We start from the raw sequence: 6,000 nt of genomic DNA on the forward strand, positions 1-6,000 counted from the left end.
GGTGTTGATTTAATTAATTAACTTGTAGAAGTGGAAAAGTGGTCCATTCACTTTCTTCATGCGATTAAACAATTATCGTTCTCCGTATAATATTTCTATTCAAATGGCCAAAATGAATCTGAGTGGAAATGTCTTTTCCGTTAACATATTTTTGAAAATAATGAGACCTTTAATACAACTTCAACAACCCACTTTATATTTGCTGCCACCGATATACTTGATTGCTCCACCGTATTGTAAACACACATCAATTATACATAGGTGGTGCCTACAATAATATCATGTTAGCCATTTCATCTAAAAGTTAACTTATTAGAGATGGTTTCATTTTTTATTTATTATTATTATTATTATTTATCTATATTTGCCTTCAACAATCCAAACACAAACAAACGGAAGTAGTTAAGCTTCCGTTTGCCTTGTGCTTCCCCAAGATGTCAAAGTCAACTAATAATCAGGTTCATATTTCTTTTAATTTTTTTTTAAAATTTTTTTTGAACCACACAATCTCTTGATAAAATAAGGCATAATTACAGCAACGGCCTCAAACTTTTCAAAGTTTTGTAGGTCTTACTCAACATTTCATTTATTGCACCTGTGATCCTAAATCTTTCAAGCACATGATTAACAAAGTGCCACATGTGTTAAAACAGACTAATAAAGAGAGGATTCAAATCATATTGCGTGTTGTAGTCGGTTTTACAAACACTTCGTAATTGTTCATTAGTTTAGTTAGATAATTAGTTATAAAAACACAATTCACAAGTTTACTATTTGATTAGAGTTAATATTAATTATAACAAGATTAAGTAGTGAGCACATTGTCGTCATGGAAATAATACCTTATTCCCATTTCTATTACTTGCCTATGATATCATACACTTGCGAAATTTTGTCGATCAAAATAATTGATTTCATTTCTTTTATAATGAGCTCCTACATTAATTGCTATTGCATACTGAACGGAAATTTTTTGTGCCTCAAGTTTTTTCGGTCCAATTAGATATTAAATATCATTCCACCAATCGAACAATAAGAGAGCATAGTTAAAAGGAATTACTAATGACTACAAATCTATATTTGTCTATTTTGAGCATGTCTTTCCATCTATTTTGTTCTTTCAGAAAATTGAAAAATTATCTGCCTTTTCAACAAACCACCATGGCGGTATAATATTTATTAATACAAAAATAATAGTTAAACTGTGTAAACTGTATAGGGGGCGTATAACCTGACCTCCAGTGAACGAAATATAGTTCAAATTAAGGACCTAACCAATCGAGAAGGCTAGGAGCTAAGGAGTTCAAAATGATCAACTTATACCTTATGATCATTTTATATGCTTCCTGTCACCATATGCCTAATAATAGACTTAGGGAGACTCTACAATTACTATCTTTCATGTCACTATATGCCTAATCATATCCGCCTGTCCCTTTGATTACCAAGAAGTGGCGTGCATTAAATCCCCCAAAGACCCGATGCAAAGCACAAAGAGCACGAAAATGACCCATGCAGTTTAGCCTTATCTTTTTGGTCAAGTCATGCACAACCTGTTCTCCAATCAATTCAAATTCCCAACATGACTCCAAGCCAATGTTGGGCCTACCACGCCCTAAACTTCAAGTGACTGCCAGGTAAGAGTCAAGCCAGCTGCCTCATTTGTCTTGTAGATGCAGAAAAGTAATTAATAATGCGTTCAATTTTCTTCCCGTAAATATCACGGCTTGACCTTCCATCTATAGCCTGTGTGGTACTTCACTTCAATGGACCAAATTAAAGCTAAGTGAAACTGTTTTATTTTCTTAGTCTTTGGGTTTCGTAACTGAGTAGTAGAAACAGGAACCGAATACCCAACCTAATTACAAATTGCATATTACCTACAACAATCGATATTTAAACTAATTATGTAATATTGGTTCCCAAATATTCACTTTTGATGGCCAAAATAAGTGTAGAAATTAACCTATCAAATACACCCTAACTTAAACATTTGTTCATCCCAAACAAAATTAATACTTAACACGTATAAACAAATAACGTAGTCAAATAGCTTACCACTTTGCCTCAAGTCTTGAAATCAATTAAGTAATTCAAAAACAACCTCCAAGTTCCAAGATTAATTCATCAACTTACTCAATATTAGATTGATGTGTGTGTTCGTAGTCTATTCAATCACGATAAAATTCTAAGATAGTTATTTTCCAACGCTCAATGGTTAAATATTTCGCTACTTCTCTTGTAAGATGCACACCCCCAAATTTGTTCTTCCTTTTCTCTCCAAGGGTGTAACTTCTAAAAGTTGAGTTCTCTTCACACATTCCTTTCCTACCCATGTTTGGTTTGACATTAGATGTTTGTTTATTTCGAATGTTTGTTATATTATTTAATGCTTTAAATTTATTAATCACTAATTCAATTGATATGAAATTTTAATCATATTCGAAAGAAATAATAAGGCATATAGCATGTTATAACAATTGCTATGACGTTCAATAGGAAAAAAGATATTGCTATGCCTTTCATGAGTTCAATAGGTGCTCTATTATTTGTAATGCACTGTTGCATAGAGATATTGGATCACATTTGAGGATATGTTTAATTTTACTCCATGGAGATTGTTAAATAAAATGGGAATACTGATCAAGAAAGATAAATAAGTGTTGCTACGGTCTTGAGTTGTGTTAAAACGGATTAATAAAGGGGGATTCAAAATCATAATGTAGTAATCAATTTTACAAGTACTTCGTGGTTGCTCGTTAGTTTAGTTAGATAATTGGTTATAAAATCACAATTCACAAATTGACTATTTGGTTAGTGTTAATTTTAATAATAATTAGAATAAGTACATTGTCTTCGTGGGAACAATATCTTATTCACAATTTCATTACTTAGCTACGATATCATACATTTGCTAAATTTTGCCGATCAGCATTCCATATCTTTTCTATTGAGCTCCTACATTATATGCGATCATGTACCAAATTAAAATTTTGGATGCCTCAAGTTTCTTCAGTGCAGTTAGATATTAAATGTCATTTCACCAAACGAATAAAAAGAGAGCATGTTAAAAAGCATTACTCCTGACTAGATCTCTATATTTGTCTATTTCACTACTCGCAAGTCATTTTTTGTTTTTTTGTTCTTTTAGAAAATCAAAAGTTATTTGCCTTCTACCTGTGACATGGCTGGTCCTTTTTTAAATGAAACTACCATGCTAGTAGAATATTTATTAATACAAAAATACTAATTAAACATTACAAACTTTAGAGAGGGTGTACAACTTGACCTCCAACTAATGAAATATATTTCATAAGGCCTAATCAATTGAAAAGACTAGGAGTTAAGGAGTTCAAGATGATCAACTTTATATCTTCGAGCATTTTTTTATACTTCATGTCACATATGCCTAATCATAAACTTCAAAGGCTTGTCAATAATTATGGTTGTTTTCCTCTTCAGTAATACCAACTGACAAATGTTAGAAAAATGTAACAAAAATAAATTTTGGTCGAGGTAAGATTTGATTAATATTTTTAAGAAGAAATTGTACCATATTAGTCCTTTTAAATTTTTAGCATATGTTATCCAAGATATAACAATAAGTTGTCATAATCGAAACACACTATTTTTTAACTCTATATGGACTGCAAATTTTACTTGGACTAATATGCTATTCGAAAGGGTTTAATGTGAAAGATTGATGACAGAATTGAATGAAGTTATTCAATGGGGCTTTTCGTAATTGTTGGAAAGTTGTGAACGAAAAGACAAAACTGATGTAGATTACCATTTCTATTGGCACAGTTTGCCCAATTGCCACGGATCTGAGCTGATTCAAAGTGAAATACAGGTCAAACGTAGGGGGTCAAACGTAGGGACTTGAGTTGTTATTTTCCCTCAATCAAGTTTAGGGGTGGATAAAATGTCTTGGCCGAACAAAATCAAACCAAAACCGAACCGAGAGGCACAGTTTGGTTCGGTTCTACAAAAAAATTAATGATTATGATTTTTCAAATAGAAAACTATTTGGTTCTGCCAGAACCAAACTTAATTTTTAATTTTAGTTTTTTACATATGTTACAAAGTGTTGTCATGATCTTGAGTTGTGTAAAAATGGACTAAAAAAGGGGGCGTGTAGTAATTGATTTTACAAGCGCTTTGGAGTTGCTCATTAGTTTAGTTAGATAATTAGTTTTAAAACCACAATTCACAAACTGACCATTTGATTTGTTTTTAATATTAATTATAACAAGAGTAAGTGCATTGTACTTGTGAGAACAATATTTTCTTCGCAATTTTATTACTTAGCTATGATATCATACACTTGCAAAATTTTGTCGATCAGCGTTTCATTTCTTTTATATTGAGCTCCTACATTATTTGCGGTTGTGTACCAAATTTAAATTTTTTGTGCTTGAAGTTTCTTCAGTGCAATTAGATATTAAATGTCATTCCACCAATGAACAACAAGAGAGCATTGTTAAAAAGCATTACGCCCGACTAGATCTCTGTATTTGTTTAGTTCGTTACTTGCAAGTCATTTTTTGTTTATTTTGTTCTTTTGGAAAATCAAAGGCAATTTGCCTTCTATCCATGACATGGACCCGTGTATCCTTTTTTAAATCAAACTACCATGCTAATGGAATATTTATTAATACGAAAATACTAATTAAACATTACAAACTTTAGAGGGGTGTACAAGTTGACCTCCAACCAGTGAAATATAGTTCAGAAGACCAACCAATCGAAAATACTAGGAGTTAAGGAATCCAAGATGAGCAACTTTATATCTTACGAGCATTTTTTTATACTTCATGTTACATATGCTTAATCATAAACTTTGAAGGTGCTTCGATTACTAACGTTGTTTTCCTTTTCAGAAAATTCTACTCAAAATGTCATACCCACCCAGGGGCGGAGCTACCTAAGGACCAGTGCGGGCAGGTGCCCGCACTGGGATTTTAAGAACTGAAATTTTAGGTAGTAGATGCAGACACCTACACTGGGATTTCCGGCAGGTCCATGCATTACGTGAAGAGTCGAACGCAGTGGAAAGATGAAAGTGGAAGAAGGGTAGAAGAGTTTTTTCTTGGGCTAACTTCTAATTGTTTTCCAAATTGTAATGTAAGCCTTTTCTGACCAACTGACCAAGAAGAGAAGAAGAAAATGGAAGAAGAAAGCTTGTAAGCAGCTGCCGCAGTGGAGCAGTTATGAATTGATGGGGAAGATGAGTTAATGTTGGGCCATTTTTAAAAAAAATAAAATAAAATAAAATAAAATTCTGGACCTTTTGTTAAATTGGGCTATCTTAACATTAGACCCATGATAATAGGATTCATAGCCCATAGGCCTGCTGATGTTAAAAGTTAAAACCGTTTCTATTTTCATCCTATTTCTATAGTTCAGGTTGTTAAGCTATTGTTTCATAAATATATGCACAAAACATGTCTCTTTGTTCATATAAATGTGTAAAATGTCTTTGTTTGTGCATCTCCATTAATTATCGTATTAATCTAAAAGCAAGTGAAATGAAATAATAGAATTGATTGCAGTAGCTGTTAAAAAGTCACCTTCCACTAATTGCTTTAATTTGAAAATCTACATGCTTATAGAATGGTTAATAAGTTTGGGCTTGACATTCTCGGGATAGCTCTCGCATCTTCGATTTTCAATTGGAACAAGACTCGAAAAGAAGTTCTTCAAGTGAACGAGGATGTGAGATTGTCTTTAGATTGGTTAGAATTGGTATTCTATAAATAATAATAATAATAATAATAATAATAATAATAATAATAATAATAATAATAATAAAACAAAATTTCACAATAATAATAATAATAATAATAATAATAATAATAATAATAATAATAATAATAATAATAATAATAATAATAATAATAATAATAATAATAATAATAATAATAATAATAATAATAATAATAATAATAATAATAATAATAATAATAATAATAATAATAATAATAATAATAATAATAA

Source organism: Olea europaea, chromosome 9, assembly GCF_002742605.1.
Source record: "Olea europaea var. sylvestris chromosome 9, O_europaea_v1, whole genome shotgun sequence".
NCBI classification, from domain to species: Eukaryota; Viridiplantae; Streptophyta; class Magnoliopsida; order Lamiales; family Oleaceae; genus Olea; species Olea europaea.